General features: G+C 37.6%; 1 non-coding gene across 1 annotated transcript; it reads right to left on the reverse strand.

The window, feature by feature from the left end:
- Positions 1 to 20,598: 20,598 nt before the first annotated feature.
- On the reverse strand, positions 20,599 to 20,704 carry LOC145625669 (small nucleolar RNA R71). The gene has a single exon (XR_014110578.1). It is a non-coding gene; the product is annotated as a small nucleolar RNA R71 (small nucleolar RNA).
- Positions 20,705 to 21,879: the final 1,175 nt, after the last annotated feature.

A 21,879-nucleotide genomic window follows, 5' to 3' on the forward strand; every position in this document is an offset into this window, starting at 1 on the left:
CAAAACTTCTTCCCTTTTTCGTTATTTTATTTTGGGAAAGTTCAAAAACTTTTTCAAAATTTTTATCGAGGGAAGTTCAAAAATAAAATTTCATTTTTCACGTCTTTCTTTTTCGGGAGAAAGTCAGTACCTTCCACTCGTCTCATGACAAAAATGATGGAATTTTTTTGCTTTTGCATTTTTAGTTGCTTGTGTCTGCACACACACAATCAAACTATACACACACAATCACAAGTCATACTCATGTCATGTCATGTCGTGTCAAGTCAAACTTGGTCAAGTCAGTTGGTCAAGTCAATCATAGTCTATACGAGTCCCCTGGCAAATTTTATTTTGCAGGTCTCAATTACAGCCCACGTCCTGGGACAAGCGGACTATCTACAGCCCACGTCTGGGGACAAGCAGACCATTTACAGCCCACGTCCGGGGACAAGCGGACCATTTACATCCCACGTCCGGGGACAAGCAGACCATCTACATCCCACGTCCGGGGACAAGCGGACCATTTACAACCAGCCCATGTCCGGGGACAAGCGGACCATCTACAGCCCACGTCCGGGGACAAGCGGACCATCTACAGCCCACGTTCGCGGACAAGCGAACCAACTACAACCCACGTCCGGGCCATCTACAGCCTACGTCCAGGGACAAGCGGACCATTTACAGCCCACGTCCAGGGACAAGCAGACCATTTACAATCAGCCCACGTCCGGGGACAAGCGGACCATCTACAGCCCACGTTCGGGGACAAGCGAACCATCTACATCCCACTTTCGGGGACAATCGAACCACCATCATTTTATGACGCAAGGTTCTCGATACACAGAGACTTGCAATTTCATCATCTTTTGACTTTCCTCAAGCATGGAAAGTATTATCCGGTGGATTTCTTCAAGCATAGAAAATCGCCAAATTCCTTTGTCGGCTTTCGTCAAGCATGGAAAGCATTATCGGTGGATTTCTTCAAGCATAGAAAAACGCCAAAATCATTTGTCGACTTTCCTCAAGTATGGAAAGTGTCATCCGGTAGGTTTCTTCAGGCTTAGAAAGCTACCAAACTCATCTGTCAGCTTTCCTCAAGCATGGAAAGCATTTCAACAAACGTCATCCGGTGGATTCCTTCAAGCATAGGAAAATACCAGACTCATTTTTCACCGTTACATTGGTGTCAGATAAGCGTTCTATCCCTTTACTCTTTTATCTGTAGAACTAACATTTTTCTGCAGGTATCGGCGTATACAAAGTGATTTAGGATCGCAGAACATCTTAAATCATTCTCCGTCCCTATCGACTACTTAGACTATCATTTTCGAAACTGACGTTTCTACAAACTCAGTCAAAGTTGGGGCTTCTGTAGACCCCTAAAAACGTCTCCCCAAAACCAAACCCGATGATGAACAACCTTTCACCGCCACTATTGGTCGGGTTCAGTATTTAATCCCGAGAGTGCTTAAAAAATCGTATTTGATTAAATTAATATTTTTGAACAGTCCATAAATTAGTCTTGATGTTTGGTAAAAGCATAGTTTTAATTTCAGCCCAAATTTATTATTTAATTTTAGCCCAAACCTTTTTAATTTATTATTTAATTTTAGCCCAAACCTTTTTAATTTATTATTTATTTTTGGCCAAAACCTTTTATTTATTTTATTTAATTATTTTCTTATTTTAGCCCAAATAATAATAAACCAGAAAAGGCCCGAAATTGTCAACGGAAAAGCGGGTTGGGAATTCCCGCGCCACGGCAGGTGCCCACCGTGTCACGGGAATCATTCCCGTATGACGGTGGGATTTCCCGTGAGACGGGAAATCTGCCGTGACACGGGAAATTCCGTGTCTTTTCCGCGTAAACCCTTAACGCGTTTTCATCCCCATTTACTGAAAATTTCCCGCGTCACACTAAAAATGCACCGTGTCACGGGAATGTTTCCCGTCTGACGGTGGGACTTCCCGTGTCACGGTACAGTTTGCCGTGTCGCGGGATACTTTTTTAGGGTTTTTCTCATTTTAGGGTTCCGTGTGCTCCCTCGGCACATTTTCTCTATAAATACCCCCTCACTTCTGATGTACGGGGCACCAATTAATTCTCTATTTTTCTCTCTTCTATGCTTTAGCCTAAACACTAGCCTACCCTTCTTATTTCAAAATTCCTTCTTCAAGTACTCCAAGGAGTCCATACTTTACTCGTGGTTCTGTCCTTAAGCCAAGGCGTGAAAGGTAGAACTGTTTGAGGGTTTGGCCTCAAATCAACTCTACTTTGTTTAATTTAATTTAATTGTTGTTTTATTATTATTTCCTTGAAGTTACTAACTCGTTTATTATTTTGTAGTTGCAAACAAACAGAATCAAAGTAAGAATTATGTTCCTATTATTTCTATTATTTTTCTAACGATTTTATATTGTTGGAATTATGGCTAAATTGCTTCCAATATTAATGGTAATTCTATTATTATATATGTTCACCATATTGCATGTTTAAAGGGAATATGTAATTGAAAATCACGCCTAATAAGATAATTTGGACGACTGGTTTAGGTTCCTTTTTAATCTTGTTGTTTAATCAAGTGATCACAATATTTTAGAATTATGTGTTGTATTAATATTCAACCAATTTAGCATAATAATAGATTGGAGAAAATTGAATCTTTGTTTGTATGCCTTTGAGATCGCAGGAATCATTTTTCACTATAAGAATCGAGTAGAGGCCAATACGGGCGAATGTGACTCCATGACTCACTTTGTACCATCATCCCCGATCCTCCTTTCGTGGTTCCGAACCATATGGAGTTAGTTATCTCATGGATTATAAATGGGGTGTAACCTTCACGGGTCAATCGTTGTTGCCTATCGTTGTCCCTTATCGTGGTTGCCTTTTTTTATGATCCGTGAACGGTTTACAAGTTCCTTAAAAACTTGTTGGCGGCTCCCTACTTTCCTTGTCCCTAATCGTATATGTCAATTCCCACTTCCTATGAGTTCCAAGCATATTCACCACATGCTTTAAACGTAGGCGCACTTCAAACGACACCTATGGGAGGCATGTCAACGATTGTCTGTATTTTAGAGGGATCGATCTCAATACCACGTGTGCTTACTATGTATCCGAGTAACTTACCAGAAGTTACTTTAAAGGCGCATTTTTGTGGATTCAATCACATTTTATATTCTTTTATGCGAGTGAAAAATTTGCGTAAAGCTTTTATGTGTCCCATTCTATCTTTGGACTTTACAATCATATCATCCACATACACTTCTATTTCTTTACGCATCATATCATGCGAGAGAGTCGTAGCCGTTCTTTGGTACGTAGCTCCTGCATTTTTTAAACTAAATGGCATGGCTGTGTAGAAATATGTACCCCAAGGGGTGATAAAGCATGTCTTTTCTTCATCTTTTTTTTGCCATTCGGATTTGGTTGTAACCTGCGTATCTATCCATAAAGGATAGATAACATCACATGTTCAGCCGTGTTATCTACCAATATATCAATATGAGGTTGAGGAAAGTCGTCTTTAGAGATAGCCTTGTTAAGGTCCCCAAAGTCGACACACATGCGAACTCGTCAATCCTTTTTAGGGACTGGGACGATGTTCACTACCCATTCTGGGTAATTACATACGCGAATGAAACCTGCGTCTAATTGCTTTTGTACTTCTTCTTTTATTTTCAAAGCGACATCAAGTTTCATTCGTCGAAGTTTTTGTTATACTGGTTTAGAGGTAGGGTTCAAGGGAATGGTATGTTCCGCAATTTCCCTATCTATTCCGGGCATGTCCTTGTATGACCAAGCGAACACGTCTCCGAATTATTTGAGCGTCGATATAAGAATCGATCGCTCTTCCGGATTTTAAGTTAAGCCAATTTTGACTTCCCTTTTGTTTTCATTAGTTCCTATATTGATTGTTTTAGCTTCTTCAATTATAGGGTTCTTTTGTTCTCGTTCATTCATTAGTTCAACCAATTTATTAATATTATCATCTTCATTAGATTGATTGTTATAGCATTCATAAGATTCAAGAGAAGGTATATACTCGGAAATAGAGCTCATATTATTTAATTCAAAAGAGAGTATATCAAGAGAAGAATCCTTTTTGGGATCTTCATCCTTAGAACTAGAAAATAAAGATTTAGTGTTGGCCACAAGGCTCAAATTTTCAGCTTCCTTAAAGTCTAAGCTAAACTCGTCATCCGGTTCATCAAATATCTTCGCCTCTCCTGTGACAATCTCCAGCTTATCACCTTTATGATTGGTCCACTTGAAATATTTCCTCCATCCATGCTTGAAAGTTTTATTAGAAGGGGTGATCAACGAGGTTGGGTCAAAAGCTTCATCTTGGATGGCATTCTGATTAGTCATGGTAGCAACATAGTTTTGCTCTAGTCCAAATAGAAAGTTGAATGCTTGCCTATCATAGCACCCTGGGGTAGGGTGTTTCGATTCAAAGATTTTGAGATCATCATTCAAGAAGTAGCAATCATGAAATATCTCAAATCCAGGATTCTTGATTCCTCCTAAAACTAATGGTTTTGGAAATTCATAGCAAGGGAAATCTTCTCCATCACTAATGAATTGTCCATTAAGGGCTTGTTGGTAAGATGGGAGCAAAGTGATTATCCCTTTCTTATTGTTGTCTCTAGGTGCTTTGTTTTTAGAATCGTGAGACTCTAGTTCTTCCTTGGTTGGTTTGTATCCCAATCTAAAAGATCGAGAGACTTTTCTTTGGGATAGGAAGTAAAAGAGATTTTTTTCATTCCTATTCCCAAAGGCATCCCAGGAAAGTAACTACTCTTAAGCAAGATGTTGTTTACTATCCGGGTGGAATATGGATCAAGCTTGAATGATTCTTAAAGGCTCTCTTCCCTTTTGATTGTGAAGATTGGCTCAGCGGCAAATCCCCACATGTCCTTTTCATCATTATCATGGTTTATTTCTAGAAGTGATTGGTCATTTATAGCTATTTTGAGAGGAGAAGCATGTATAGTCATAGGAAGCGCTTGATAGTTCAACCTAATCATTTGATGAAGTGAGTATGTTATTGCACCAAGCTCATGTACCTAAGGACGTCCAAGTAGAAGGTTAAATGTGGGTTTAATATCCATGACATGGAATTCCACCATATTTTGAATTGGGCCTGTGGTAACTGGTAGCTTAATAGTTCCACACACCGATCTCCTCGAGTTGTCATAGGCCCTAATACTTTGTGGTATTGATTGAAAATCTTTTTCTGGATTAAGGCCTATATATTTTGTTGTTTGTAATGGGCACACATTTACAGCTGACCCATTGTTTACTAAAGTGAGAGGGATATTATACCCTTTGCACCCCACAATTAGGTATAATGCATTGTTGTGGGCAGTGTCTTTTCAAGGCAAATCATCATTAGTGAAAATGATTGATTTGTCGGATTTATCGCCAGTAAGCAAGCTAACGAGATCCTGGGGGTTGTGTCTGTACTTACAAACAAAGCCGTTAGAGCGTTCATAAGAGAATTCCTATGTTCTTTAGAAGTACTTAGGAGTTCCCAAATGCTAACATTCGCCTTGGATTGGCGAGATTGTTTGACCAATGGATCTTCCACCTTAAGTGTAGGTGGTATTGGGTTTTGTACTTGATCTTGAGTTAGATTTTGTATGGTCGAAGATCCATTTGGTGGTTCTTGGTAAACTCGCCCAGAATGAGTTAGATGATCTATCTCATTTGGGTTAGTTGTAGGACTCATGAACAACCTTTCTTGTAGAGGCTTTGAACGTTCCTCCATTTCGAAATATTCCATGAGTTTTGTTTGATGCCATTGTTCATACAAGGAGAGATTTGATAAGTCTTGTGACTTCCCTAAGAAATGATCCCAATCAAGCACTCCATTTGTCTCATTTTGAAGACAAGATGGAGGTGGGACGGCGACATACTTAGAGACATATAAGTCTTGAAAGTCGTCGTCCCATACCCACACACTTCATTAGTTTCCCCTATAAATGTTGTTAGAGGTTTCCCTATAGGTGTGATATAGTCCAAAGGATTGAATGTATCATTTCCCATATGGTCCTCATCAATGTGAAATACCCCTAGTGGGGATACATTGTTGTTAGGTTTAGGCGTGGGAATTCTCCCATCGTCTACTAGATCTTGTACTTTGTGTTTTAAGACATAGTAACGTTCGGAATCATGCCCAACGCCCCTATGATAAGCACAATAAGCACTGCCATCCCATTGAACATACCTTCTTTCTGGTGGAGTGGGTGTTGTTGGCCCTGTTGGTGTAAGTAGACCTTTTTCGCTCAATTTTTCTAATAATTCTTTATAGCTCATAGTAAATGGTGTAAATTTTCTTTCTTTTGCCCATCTTCTCCGAGGATCATAATTATTATTATATTGCGTGGAGGTTGCAAATACATCAATAGAGGATGAAGTATTATCATTCCCCTTTTTGTAGTTATTCCTAGGTTGATGATGATAAGGTTTGTTTGCTTTTTCTTTAGCAAGATCATCTTCAATCCTAGTAGTATAGCCACAGAATAGACCTTTTGAAAAGTATCTAAACCAAGGTAACGTAGATGCTTGTTGTACTTTTCATGACATTTGTCAATGAATTTTAGTACTAACTCGAGTTCAGGTGGCCTTTAGGCAAGGTGAGCCGACTTTTCTCGCCATCTACCATAGTAAGCAAGGAAACTTTCATCGTCGTCTTTCTTAAGCATTTCAAGTTCACGTAGAGTCGATTGGAACTCTACGCTACTCTCATATTGGGTAATGAAAGCAGAAACTACATCTTCCCATGTTGTTTTGAATTTTGGATCTAGCCCATAGTACCACTCTCTCGCGGTTAGGTCTAGAGATAAAGGGAAAGTCAAAGAATAAAGCTTAGGATCAACTCCCTTTAATGCCATGGTGCCAGTAAAACACATTAAGTGGTTTTGTGGATTATTGGTCACCTTAAATATTGGCAAGTCCGTAGCTACAAACTTTTCCTGTAAAGCAAGTCCTGCGGGAGAAGCAAACTCTTCTGCGTCGAAGTACTTGTTCCCCATTGTAGAACGAAGAACAAGCTTCTCCAACGACTTTTCTTTGATGGATAATTGTTTCATCTTTTGTTGCAAGGCTAGAGTCTCGGCATTTTTCTTTTCAGCCTTTTCAAGTTTCTTAATTCTTGTTTCCCCGGCCTCTTGAGCCTTTTCTTCTCTCAAGCGAGCAATCTCTTCTTGGAGTTGAATGGTTGACATTGTTGTTGGACTAGGACTAGTTATCGAGGGAAGGTGGTTTTAAAGGGGTGGATTGTTTGATGGTAAACGTAGAATGCGAGCGCCCGAGAGTCTCCGTTCCCAAGATTGAAAACTTTCCCTAAAAGAAGTACAAAAGGATAAGTAAATTGATACACTTGTTTAGGAGACAAAAAGAAAAAGAAAGAACGCAAAATATATTCGAATGGATAACATCACCCTTAAAAAATTCTTCAATGAAGATATTGTTTGAACGAGCCAATTTGTTTTCGCAAAAATCAAAATGGCTCGTAACAGTAGGCGCGTGCAAGTGACTAAGCTGCGTGCGGCTGGCGCGTGCATCTGAATCACTTGCGCTGGCTGGGGTCGCGCAACTCATTGAGTTGCGCGCACCACCTGCTTGTAATTTTTTTTTTTAATTTGAGCTTTTTTTTTTTTTTTTTTTTTTAAATATTTGCCATCATTTTTTTTCAAATTTTTTTATGTTACCCTTCAATATGAATCAAAATTACGAAGAGACAACTTCGTTATAAGGAACCTTAACCAAACTGATGGAATAAAAGAAAGCAATCCTAACAGGTCTCATATATTCACGTAATCACATAAACATACCGTAAGTCAAGATACACATAATGCCATTCTATGGTCAAAGGCTTGGGTGTCCAAAGGTACTATATCTTAAGAAACAATGCACAAATAAATCACTCAAAGTGTTGACTACTGACATTGCTCTCTCAATATTTTTTTGACTATATGGGTGGGATGATTGCTATTGATTTCGAGATAGAAGCCTAGTGTTGGCAACCCCTAGTCAATGAGCCAATCCCCAAAGGTTAAGGTGTGTTATGATTATGCATGATGCAATGTTGCTTGTTTGGTTTTTACTTTTTGTTCAAAAGGAAGATATTATGCGTTCAAGTCTCGCTCTCTAACTAGAGATTATCCAAGTTAATTCCCATTACAACCCATAGGCAACCAAGTGTTAGAAACCTTTGACCATAACTAAGAACTAATCATGTAACCTCTAAGTCCCCAGCGAAGTCGCCATTATAAGGAAGGTGTTCCCATCGTAGGGGATCCTTCCATAGATGCACATGGCAATTTAAAAGCCTAGGACATTACACTTGTTAAGATATATTAGGATTTGAATTCCTGACTGTTTGGGGGACCTCGAATTTGAATTGATTCTATCATCACGCTTTTTTTGTAAGAAACAAGTAGGAGTCGCCAATGAGTTTTGGAAAAACCCTTAAACCTCGTTCACGCCTTTCTCTCATGTGGAGTTCATGGGATAATTAGCACAAATCGTAAGTTCACCCATGCCCAAATTGGTTTACATAAACCAGAAATGAGTTCGGGAGCGAGGGTACTAAAATAATGTTCCCTTTAAAGGAAAATCGCTATTCTAGCCCTAGTGCAGCCTCTACTAGCTCTTCCTTTTTTACAATTTCATCACCAAACAATATATGGAACGCGATACCTAAAGCTAAGTTAGTTGATTTTATTTATAAGCATTAATAACGTAGGAATTGCATTGCGAAGTCGTTATTCTTTATTTAATTCAAATTCGTGTAAGGAGCAAAAGTAAACAAGATTCGCCTTGGCTTAGGTGATCAATCAATCAATTAATTATTCAATTATAATTTTATTTAATCACAAGATACTATGTGGAATTAATTAAATGTCATTTTAAAGTGGTTAAATGTCATTTTAAAGTGGCCAAAAGTAGATACCTACAATGAGTAACCCAACCTTTTTAACCAAAAACTTTTATAAACAATAAAATAACCACAATCCCTGAAAAACATGAGAAGTAAACCCCTTAGTAACCCCTAAATAAAATGTAACCTACTATGTAACCCCTTAAATAATCCCTCTAGTAACCCCTTATATAACCTCCTTAGTAACCCTTCTAGTAACACCATTAAGGTAACCCATTAAATATGCCCTTATGTAACCCCCTTACTAACCTCTCTAGTAGCTCATCTTCCCTTAGTAACCCCTCTAGTAACTCCAAAATAATTGATTATGTAACCCCTTTGGTAACCACTAGATATAAAATTAACCCCTCTAGTAATCCCAAGTAACCCCCTAAGTAACCCCTACACATCTGATAATGTAACCCCCTAAGTTTACTTTAGATAAACAAGTAACCCCATAAAACCTAAAATAGCTAGTAACCCTTCTAATAACCCACAAACTAACCCCCAAAGTAATCCCCTAAGCAAACCCTTAAGTAACCCCTCTGTAACCCCTTTGGTAACCCCTCTAGTAACCCATCTGCTAAACTCTTATGTAACCCCTTAAGTAACTCCTCTGTAACTCCTTTGGTAACCCCTTATGTAACCCCTTAAGTAACCCCTTATGTAACCCCTTAACTAACCTCTGGTTACCCCTCTACTAACCCCTCTGGTAACCTCTTATGTAACCCCTTTAGTAACCCCTCTAGTAACACATCTGATTAAGTAACCCCTTAAGTTTACCTTTCTTAAGTTACCCCTCTAGTTACCCCCCTTGTAACCCCTAGTTGTTTTTGTTAACTATAATTCAATTAAATATTCCACATGATAACTGTACATATGCTAATTTTTCTTATACATTAACACAGAACAAGGGAAAAGTACTTCATATAAGCACATATGTAACTTACCCTTCTTGTTGACGACTTCAACAACTTCTTCTTTAAGTCTGTATCTTCTTACTTTTCTTACAACAGGCTTCACATCAACTTCTTGAATACCTTGAGATGCTAAAGATTTAGATGTTTTTGCCTTTCTAACAGTTGGTTTAACATCATCATCTTTCTCAACAACATCCCTACGTCGCTTCTTAATTATAGGCTTTGACTCCATTATCAATTGTAGATCTTTGAAAAACAAAGTGTGTTGCTCTGAAATAGGTACCAAAGAAACTAGCTTAAAGTCATCAACATCTTGATCAGACTCCTCAGAAATGTTACCCTCTTCAGTAGGATTAGATTCCTTGATATCCTTAGTATTATTATCCTGATTAACCTCCTTAGAAGGATGAACAATTATACTTCTACATTCCTAAACTGTAGAAGAAGACTCAACAAGACCAGAATCAACTTCTTCTTTTTGTACACCTTTATCATCTGTTTAAAACATAAAGTCATGTTAAATAGTAATAGTAACACTTAAAACATATATAACACATAATAACAACAACTAATAACCCCTCTACTAACACCATTAAAGTAACTAGTAACCCAAAAATACTATATCATAGCATATACATATAGATAAACCATAAAATAAAATAACGTAATCCCTGAATTATACACATGTGACAAAGTAGTAACCCTACCCATGAGTACTATATTATTGCATAAAGTAACCCATGTATCGTATACATCTAACAAACAAGTAGCTTTGTTCATAAAATAAAATAAAGTAACCCCTATATCCTATACATGTGACAAACCCCTTCCACTGTTAACCCTACCCATAAGTACTAATAGTAACACTTAACACATAATAAGAGCAACTAGTAACCCATGAGCACTAAATTATAGCTTATACATATAGGTAAACCATAAAATAAAATAAAGTAACCTCTGAATCATACACATGTGACAAACTAGTAACCCTACCCATGAGTACACTACTATAGCATAAAGTAACCCCTGTATCCTATACATATAACAAGCTAGTAACCCTTTCATCAAATAAAATAAAGTAACCCCTATGAGCCCTGTTTGACCTGATAACCCTAGGACCTAGTAACCCTTAGCCAACCTAGTAACACCTGTGAGCCCTGTATGACCTAATAACCCCTATGACCTTGTAACCCCTATCCAACCTAGTAATCTCTAACCATGTAACTCCTAACAAACCTATTAACCCTGAAATCAACTAACAATATTTACAATTAAGGTTTTAGACATTATAATAAGTAATAACAACATATGCACAAAACTAGTAACCCCTAAATAATGTTATGAGGAACTAGTAACCTCTAAAATATGTTATGAGGAACTAGTAACCCTTATAAAATACCTATCAATACATTGAAATCAGAAATTGTTCCAAATTATATTAAACAATTAGAAGGAACACATCAAAACAAATAAAACCTAGTAACCTCTATACTTAGTAAAAGTAATCCAAAATCTAAAATATAACACAAATAAAGTGAACTAAATCACAGAAGAAATACAAATATGAAACAAAAATAAAAGAAACATCATATTATATAACATGCAAATACAACAGACAAAAGAAAATGTTCAACAAAAACAACCAAATTTTTAAATATCAAACTGGAAAACCTAAAATTCAAAACAAAAACCTAGAAACATATGAAATTGAAAAAAAAAAACAAATCATAGGGCTTCGAAATCAAAATTCAAAACAAGTAAAATTTGAATAAAAAAAAAGTGAAAACAAATTACAAATGAAAATTACAAACCCAGAAATACGAAAAAAAAACTCAAAAATCATCGAAAAAAAAGTAAAAAAAACTGGAAAAATAGACTTAACCTGAATCGCTTTTTAAAGACACCCAAATGTGTCTCCCCAAAATCAAACGCGGTGATGAATACCTTTCACGTCGAATCATAATCGAATGAAGTAAAAGTGTAGAAGGTCTAGTGTTGCGGTTAGTTTTTAGGAAAATTCTCTCCTTCTGTTTTCAAAAGCCTATTTTATTTTATAAAAATAACCAATCCAGTTTAGTTTGGTCTATAAAAAGGGTCCAATAATAGTGTAGTTATATTGGTCTCGAAAAGAGCTTTCCAACGATATATTATAAGCCCAATTCCGATGAATAATGAGGAAGTTAGGGCTAAATTACTAAACTGGGCTCGGTTTGATCTTTATATGAGGCCCAATGATCTAGAGGAGGGCCTATTATGAATTATCATTCCTAATGCAATTAAGATTGATTATAGTCTTCTAGAATCTTCTAGAAGGTTCTTTTGAACCCTAGTGGGATTAGGATTGATAATTAAGTTTTATGAGTTTTATTTGGAATAAAAGAAGTGTTTTAAATGAAATAACGATTTTACCCCTCGTACGGATTTTTACGACTTAATTTTATTACAAAATAGAAAACGTGTGGAAAAATCTCCTGCAACGCCGAACATCAGGCTGTCGCCTAGCAACAGCCTTTGTCGCGCAGCGACAGTGGCATGTTTTATTCCTCTTCAAACTCCGATTATTTTTTATCAAATCCGGATTGTTTTCATTATAAATAGCGTCCTTAGACCTCCGATTTTAATTATCAACTCTCATCAAGAAATTCTTGATACTCTCTCTCTCTTTTTAAACAAACTTTTTACAAACAAAATTCCGCATTCACAAGATCTAGACACACCTAGCGCAATTCAAAGTTGCCTTCGCCCTAGACGTGAAAGGTTTGATATTTCTGAGGTTTTGGTCCCAACTCTCTATTTCAATTATTTAATTTAATTGTTTGATTTTATATTTTCCTTGAAGTTACTAACGTGTGTACTTTGTTATTAGAATGAGGTACGAGGCATCCAAGTAAGTGCTTTAATTGTTTTATTGATATTTTGATATAAAAATCATGTTAGGATGTTTTATTGCTTCCTAGTATCATGTTTAGGGTGATAACTAAAAATTCCTAATATCAAGTATGATTAAAATAATGCTTCCTATTTTCTTTCCTAATAGCATGTTAGTATCATGATAGGGCTAAAGCTTTGATATTTAATGTTTAGTAACATGCTAGGGTTTGCTATTAATCTTGTTAGTATCATGCCTAGGATCTTGCTATTATTATGCTTTAACATGATTACTATTATTATGATGATTATTATGTTGCTTGATGTTTTTATTGTTATTGCTTGATCACGCCTTTTATGCATGTTTAAAGGGAATTTGTACTTGCAATCAAGCTTCATAAGATAATTAATAATCTTGTTTAGGTTAATTTGATTATAATTCAAGTGATCGCCAATAATAGTTTTATTTTTGCATTAATATTCAACCAACATAGATTAAACAAGTTTAGGGTTAACTTAATGATTGCATGTTAGCCAGAAAGCGCACATGAATACGAGAAGAATAAAGTAGAGGCCTATTATTAGGGCAGGTTCTTTCTCTTTTAGATTGGATTTGTACCTTCATCCCCAAACTTTCAGTCTTGGTTCCAGACCTATTGGAGTTAACGTTCTCTTGGATCGTTAAGGGGTGTAACTTTCACTCTGTAAACGGTTTACAAGCTCCTAAAACTTGTTGGCGACTCTTTTGCTCTAGCTTCTTTCCCTTTGGAAGCCACCATGCTTAAGTGTATGATCACAGTGGGGTTCAAGTTTGGGGTAATGCTTAAAATATTCCCCACAGTTTTTGGCGACTCCACTGGGGAGGATTTCTATTTTTATTCCTAAAATTTATTTTGGCAATTATTTAGAATGAATGGATGAGACTCGAAAAGTTCTAAGTATTTAATGTGCGTAATTTTGATTAACATTATTGTCATATGCATAAAAAAAAGGTTTTCATTGGAAAGACCATCCGTAATAAGTAAAAAAAACATTGGATTTTTACACGTAGGAAATTTGAGGAATATCTTTCACAACTAGGATCGAAATAATACTGCGAAAACTAGTAAATTCTAAGAACACAGACAGCTGCTGAGGCATGTAGGAATTGGCGTCTAGAAAACAGAGCTTGTCGCCGAAGATATAGCTCTGTCGCCGAGCGACAATTATGTCTTCTGGCGACATGGCTCATATCCTGGCAACAGACTTTGTTGGCTGGCGCTGCGTTCTTCCAATACCAAGCCAGAAATCTGCCTTCTTGTTTCGACCAGTTCCAGCACTGTTGGCTCGATTCTAATTCCTGATTGAGTTTTTCTCACTTTTCTGAAACCCATATGTGTTCTACATATTGACATAACCCTCTGGGAATTCATGATCCATCTACCTGATTGAATGCTCTGAGCAACAAAGGGTACATTCGAGAATGTTGAATTCACCAAACCATGGAAGCGAGTTTAACTCGCGGGGTCCCATCCACACGCGCCAACCCTTCCAAAGGTAAGGATTCCGCGCGGTGCATCTGTACTCATAACCATGGACCCTCTTTGACTAACCCATATCCCGAACTTTAGAGAATTAGAGCCATGGTTAGGTTGCAAACTCATTGCATCATATTATGCCTACTTGATTACTTGTGCATTATTTGTTGTGCATACTCTATGTGTTTTTTTTCTAACCGTTTGTTTGACTTGTGTTTAAACCTAAATAAACTGATTAATGAATAAAAGGACTTTCCCTAATTAATTAATTAATTAATTTGAGTAATTAAAGTTAATAAATTAATTAAAACTGACTTAGTACGACTTTAGGCCTGTCCCGTAGAGTAAAAATACTGAAAGTAGTCCTAGATTAATGTTCCAGTAATGGCACAAAAATCTGGGCTGCAGCGCCAAACACTGCTGTGCAACGCCGTGCGACAACTATGTCGGCTGGCGCTGCACTGCAGCGTGCGGCGACAGTCCTGTTGCTTTGGCGACAGTTCAAATTTTTGCTCGAGTCATCACGACGAGTCTAATTAAACAGTTTATTAATCAGTTTGGTTATTTTGTTAATCGCGGTAACCTTATTTAGTCCCTAATTGAGTCTAAGCACTTAGTCCCATGGTCTTACACAAGAGTCAAAGCATGTCACTTGCACTCACAAATAAAGCATACACTAATATGTATGAACACTTTGACCATGTCTAGAGAGTCTCGTATGCGCGTGTTTTCCGTCATTGTTTTAGGGGGGTAAGTCGGATATTAATCCTCCAATTAAACCACTTGTTTTAACCCATATATTTGATTCCCAAAAATATGCACCATATTTTTGCTTTTTTCTTTTTCATTATAAAACCCGTAAAGTCAAAGTCAATTTGGGTCAAGTCATTAAAACAAATAAAATGGTTTAATTTACAACTCGTGGTCAAGAAAGGAAGGGCGTTTAATCAGAGACAACCTTTTCGTTCAGGTACAACTTTTTGATAAACCAGTCAGACGGAAAAGAAAAGCTAAGAAGACAATTGCAAGTCAAGAAGAAGTCAACAAGATCAAGAAGCAAATGGCTAGTGTTACTGAGGTGTTAAGGACCCTAACCATCTAAATCAATGACCCTGTGAAGCAACAACAAATGGAGCTCATGCAAGAGAGCTTGAGCAAGATATCCAATGACTACAGGTTCCAGGGAATTATCTCACAAGGGGTCTTGGTGGACAAGGAGCTTCTTCCGCAGAAGTTCAATGCCAAAGACATCCCAAAGTTCAAAGCAACTGACAACCCCTATAACCATTTAAGAGCTTTTGAGAATATAATGAATATTAAGGGGATTGATAGGAAGGTCTTTCATTCTTATTTTCTTTATCTCTTGAAACCGTTTGTCAACAATGGTTCTTTTTCCTTGACAAAGAGAAAACCTCTACTTGGGAATATATTGTAAACGCTTTCATTGATAGACATAAATGCAATGTTCAAGTTGAAACTGATCATAGAGATCTTGAAATACTTAAGCAAAAAGAGAATGAAGGTTTCACTTCTTTCTTTAATAAATGGAAAGAAACTTATGCTAGGTGATTGAAGTACCAAGTGAGAAAGAATCTGTGAGGATGTTCATTAAGAACCTCCAAGAAAAGTACTCCAAACATCTTAAGTATCAAAACAACTTGCATACTTTCAAGGCCGTCTATGACATTGGAATTAACATTGAAGACGACCTTGCTAAACAAAAAGCTGCTAATAATAATAACTCCAACAGTGGCTGGAAAGGCATGAAGAACGACAATCCTTCTTCTTCCAAAACCACCCACTAAAATAATATTAGCACCTTTAATTTGAATGAAGTCCTTGATATGAACAACCAAGGACAAAAGAAACAATTTAATTAGGAGGAACTTTACTCCTATTGGCATGAGTTATGACACTGCATTTGACCGACTGAATGCAAAAAGTCTTATAACTCCTATTGGACCATTTGGGGATCCACCTGTTGAAAAAAGAACGGCTAACTTGAATCCCAACGCACATTGCAAGTATCACCGAGGCAGGGGCCAATGTCACTGAAAACTGTTGGAAGCTTAAGGAAGCTATCTAAGACCTGATTGACAACATTAAACTTCGATTGCCCCCTTTAAGAAAGAAGCCAAGTATCAACAATACACCACTGTCTGATTCTTTGGCCATCTCTGATGAGGAAGACCATGTTGATCCTTCGTCCCTCATCAAACAAGTTGATGAAATTCATGCTATCGAAAAAGAGGAGGAAATCTTTTTCGATGCCATGAGTGATCTCCCCCCTAACAAGAACCCGCAACTAAGGAAGAAGTATGGATTCTCATACGATCAATGTGGGAGGGAATAGACTTGCTGCGCGAAGCTATTGAATTCGCGAAGAAACAAGAAAAGGTAGTCCAAAGCAAGCATGTCAAGGTCCCACCCAGGGAGAAGAAGCAATTTTCTCTCTAAGTAATTGACGCACCCAAGAGGAGTAACAAGTCTTACACTCCAATTGGGACTTCCTATGCTAATATGTTCAAAATGCTCTCCGAGAGTGGCGAGGTTAAACCTCTCGAATCGAGACCATTTGAGTCATTAAAGAGGACAGATAGGTTCTACTGTCCATATCATCAATCAGGGGGACATACCATCGAGAATTGTTTTAAATTTAATGATTTAATTCAAAAGCTAATTGATAACAAGAAGCTAGTCCAAATTCCACAAGAACAAGATATTAGCATCAATGGGGTTTGGGACAGTGACGATGAAGACGTCTATCTTAAGGATATGGAAGGACCTCCTTTTTCCACGAAATATTCTGTAAGTGATTTTTGGGATGAAGAAGATTCACCCATAGATTTCCTCACAAGATTTGGGAGAATGCAACCTCCCATCTCCACACAACCTATTACTACCATGCAACAAGTTTCCAACCCAATTATAGAGGATAACGATGTTGTCAAACAATTAAAGAAGATCAAGGACGAAATGAATGTATGGAAACTTCTAGCTGCATCCCGAGAACATAGGTTGGCGGTAATAAACGCCTTGGACAAGATTGGGATAGACTCCGAAACCACTCCTGAGGGGTTGGCTAACTTTCTCATGAATGATCTCCCTAGTCCTATCAACTTGATCACCTTTTCTGACAAGTATTTACCTCCGAATGTTGACAAGCATTACAAAGCTCTAAACCTCACAGTATTGTGCAAGAGAGAATGAATGACCCAATGAATTTTGTAGATAATAGATAAGTGACTTTTATGTCACTTTTAGGGTGTTTATTGAGTCGCTTTCCGGCTTATTTTACAATAATTTAGCCCATTTTGTTCTTTATTTCTTTTATTTGCTTATTCTCGTATTTTATCTTTATTTTGAGTATTTTAGTAGTTTTTAATAGTTTTTAGTTTATTTTCGTATTTTTAGTTAATAACTCCTAGTTTCTCTCATTTTCTTATTTTATTTTATTTTCATATTTGTTTTCTTTATTTTATTTTATTTAATTTCTTTTGATTTTATTTTTTTTAGTTATTTTATTTTATTTTATCTTTATCTTATTCTATTTTATATGTCAATCTACCCTCGTGATTGTTTTTGGTTGTAGGTGTGTTCAGGTTGATGCTCCGTTTTCATGTTCAAATCAAGTTTGGTGTTCGGGATTGAGTCATGTGTCAAATTTCACAATTCAAAACCTTCCAAGCCATCATAGTTGCTGCCACCTAAACCTTCACCACACCCTTAACTATCATACACCACCCCAACAACCACCTCTAGCCACACATTCACCAGCGCACCACCATCCCAACCACATCCACCCAACACCAACAACCTCCACAGCTGCCAACTTCCACCATCAACCTCTATTCTCCCCTACTTTCCCCCAACAACACCAACACCAACAACAACATGCCCACACCTCCAATCACCACCACACAAACCACCAGCCTCCTACAACACGCACAAACCGCCGCAACCAATTCACCACTTCACCAAAACTCCCTTGTTGCCAGCCGCAACTCACACCAGCCCACAGCCACCTCCAGCAACCAAGCACATCAACATCAACCACCTGCGAACCTCCACCATCAACCACCCATCAATTCGACTCCACCAGCCACCTTTCCCCTGCTCCCATAAACCGCACCTTCCACCAGCCACCAAAATCACCACCAACACCCCGCAACTCCAATCAACCACTAATCTCAGCCACCTCACCCTACTCGCACCACCTCAACTCAGCGCACCCATTTAATCCACCTGAACCATGCAACTGAACCAATTAACAACCACCAGCCCTTCACCCACAATCGATCACCAATCTCCAACCCAATTACTCGGCTGTAGCTACTCGAGGCCGCGCAACCCTGTTAGAAAGCGCACAAAATGGAGTCCAAAATCGAGTTGAGGCAGTAGCTTTGCGCGACTTGCTGTGCGACTTCTGTGCGGGCGCGCAATTGTGGGTCAATCACGAGCTTTTCACGTGATTTTTAATGAAAATCGGACGGCTGCGATGTGATGATGATTGATGATGATTTTCGATGAAGGGTGAAGATGATGCGTGATGGTGATGAAAGTTTAGAGCAGCCACCAAGAGAAGGGGATTTGGGGTCTGATGGATTCGTGGGTTTAAGGGGGAATTGGGATTTTTGGTTTTCTTTTCTTTTTATTTTTTTAGTTTTGTTATTTTTATTTATTTTAATTAGTTTAACTTCTATTTTATTTAATTTAATTTAATTTTCTTAACTTGTATTATAAATACCCCTTTGGGGTTATTTTCTAAAACTTTCAATCAACATTTGATTTTAGATAGATTAAATTAGTTTAGGAGAGCTTCTCTCTCTTAGGGTTAGATTAGATAATTTTTAGTGAGAGAAAAGAGATTATGGCTCAATTTTCTTCCAAGATTCAATGTTGCTCAAGTTTAAGTTTCAATCAAGCAAGAATTCAAGTTTTCATCTTTCATTAATCCTTTCTTTAGTAATCTCTTCTCCTTTCCTTTAGTTTTATTTATTTGTTTTATTGTTGTTTATTGTTGTTAATCTTATTAGTTCATCTAGTTGTTATTGATTTCAATGATTTTAATCATGTTTTGTTTTGAGTTTCTTGAGTTTATTTCTAGTTTTGATATTGTGTTTAATCTCCCTTCTCTAGGCTAAACTTTTGGCTAGGGGAAGGGGGTGGAAGATATGATTTGATATTGGATGAATGATGATGGTTAGATTGAACTTATTCCATATATTGATGAAATACATGATTTTTATTAACTTGGGATTATTGTTGCACTCTATTTGATGTTTTCTAGTTTAAATGCATGAAAGTGATTTAAACTAGATTAGGATCATCTCTATTTTAATGATTGCATGAGAATGAGTTATTAAAGTGGAGTTTTTATGGATTGTGCTTCTTTATTCTCTTGATTTGATTGTAACTAATAGGATGCATGAGAATGATCCTTATTAGTGTAGACCTCTTTCATTGATTTGCCTAGACTATTGCATTGGAATGAGTTGTTTAGGTAGAATCTTGTGTTCTTTGGCATATGTTTCATGATAATCACCATTATTCTCCTCTTTCTAATCATATTGGATACCCCCGTATCCCTAGCGTCATTTTCTATTGATTTTAATTATCATCTTCTTGTTTATTTGTAGTTTTAGTATTCTTACTCAACAAAACCAACAAAAACAATCCCCCTTTCACTCTTGCATTAGTGATATTTGATGTTGAATTAGCGTGCTTCCCTAGTGGTTCGACCCTTTACTTGCCACTAACTACTTTACTGTAGGTTTAGGTATTATAAATGATTAATTTGGTTAGGGTAGTAGCTTAACGACCTATCTAACCCGCGATCAAATTTTGGCGCCGTTGCCGGGGAAGCTACTTGTTTAACATTTATTTTTGCTATTGTTAGAGTCATTTTATTTTCTTTCCTTTCTTTCATTTTGCTTGCTTAATCCTACTTGTCATTGCTTATCGTGTGCTTAGCTTTGTTGTATTCAAAGAGAGATATGGCAAGACGAGAGGATGACCTTCTTTTTAGGGAGTTTGGAAACCCGAAAATCTATGAGCTCACGAGTGGTATACTTCTCCCGACCACCGAGACTAATTTCACAATCCATCCAAAATATGCTAGGATGGTGCAAATTGAGCAATTTTCCGGAGGCGTAAATGAAGACCCCATTGAGCATTTGGACCGATTCCTTGAGTTGTGTGCAATGATGCAAACAAATGATGTGAGCGAAGATTACATTCGTATGCATCTCTTTCGGCAATCTCTCACTGGAAGAGCAAAGAAATGGCTCAAGCTTTTGAAGCCCAACTCTCTCACCACATGGAAGGAAGTTGCAAAGGCCTTTCTCAAGAGGTTCATTTCCGATGAGCAAACCGCAAAGACGAGGAGGAAGATAGCTTCTTTTGAGCAAGAACCGGATGAAACTCTCGGGGAAGCATGGGAAAAGTTTAAGGATTTGATTAGAGAATGCCCTCATCATGAATTCAACCGTAATTTGCTCATGAGACTCTTCTATGATGGCTTGGAGCCAATGTCAAGGACCAATCTAGATGCGGGTGTCGGTGGCCAATTGATTAAGATCCCTCAAAGCCAAGTTGAAGCTACAATTGAAGAAGTGGCTACTAGCTATTCTTGGGGAGGCCAAAGAAGGTCCCAAGGGAAGCAAGGAGATCTTTATGAGTTGGAGAAAGTCGGCCAACTTAAGCACATAGTTGAGCTCTTGAATGAAGGTCTTTCCAAGTTGAACTCAAGTGTTGGTTTGTGTTCAAAACCTTCACAAATCATTGATTTCTCATGTGCTCGTTGTGGTGGGACGGATCATGATGCATCCTATTGTAGAGAGTTCAATCTCAAGCATGGTGAAGTTTTGACTTTGAGGGAAAAAGAGTTTGTAACCCAAGCTCAATCCCAACAACTTCAACAACCTCCAAGGAAAGAAAACTCCTACCCCCAAGATGGACCTCTCTTCAATCCACCAACCCAAAACTTTTCCTACCTTTCCAACCAAGTAGAGAACTCTCAAGATCAAAATCATGACCTATGTCCTCAAGCGTATGAAGAAAAATCCCCACACGAACACACAAAAACCCAAATTCTTCAACAACGTCAAACTATCACTCCACAATTCCAAGAAATCAAATCTTACAATGAAATTGTTGATTCCCAACTAGCCTAAACTTCTTCTCTTCATTTAACCACAAAACTCCCCTTACAATCATCTACTAACCCTTCACATACTTATCAACCAGAAACTTGCAAGGAGGACAAGGTTGTAGATGATGTGGTTGAGAAGAAGGTTCAAGAACAAAATGAGGAGCCATTTGATTTTAGTGAACCAAAAAAATTTGAAGGCCCGGTTCCCTTTCCTTGTAGGCTAGTTGAGAATGTCGTTTTGAAGAGCCCTATGGCGGTGAGCGTATGTAGAGTTGATGTGGTCGATGATGTGATGGCTAATGAGAGCTTACCTCCACGTGATGATAAGGTGACAATGAGGTATGATTACTTCCTTGAAGTTCCCGCTTGGTTTGAAGGATCTCTTGAGGAAGGTGAAGTTGCCCTTCCTAATATTGAGGATTCCAAGCTCAATCCCCCTTTTAGAAGGAAAAGAAAGAAGAGTGAAAAAAGAAGAAGATTCAACAAGAAGAAGGGAAAGAGAAAAG

Source organism: Chenopodium album, chromosome 3 (assembly GCF_948465745.1).
Source record: "Chenopodium album chromosome 3, dcCheAlbu1.1, whole genome shotgun sequence".
In the NCBI taxonomy this organism is placed as follows: Eukaryota; Viridiplantae; Streptophyta; class Magnoliopsida; order Caryophyllales; family Amaranthaceae; genus Chenopodium; species Chenopodium album.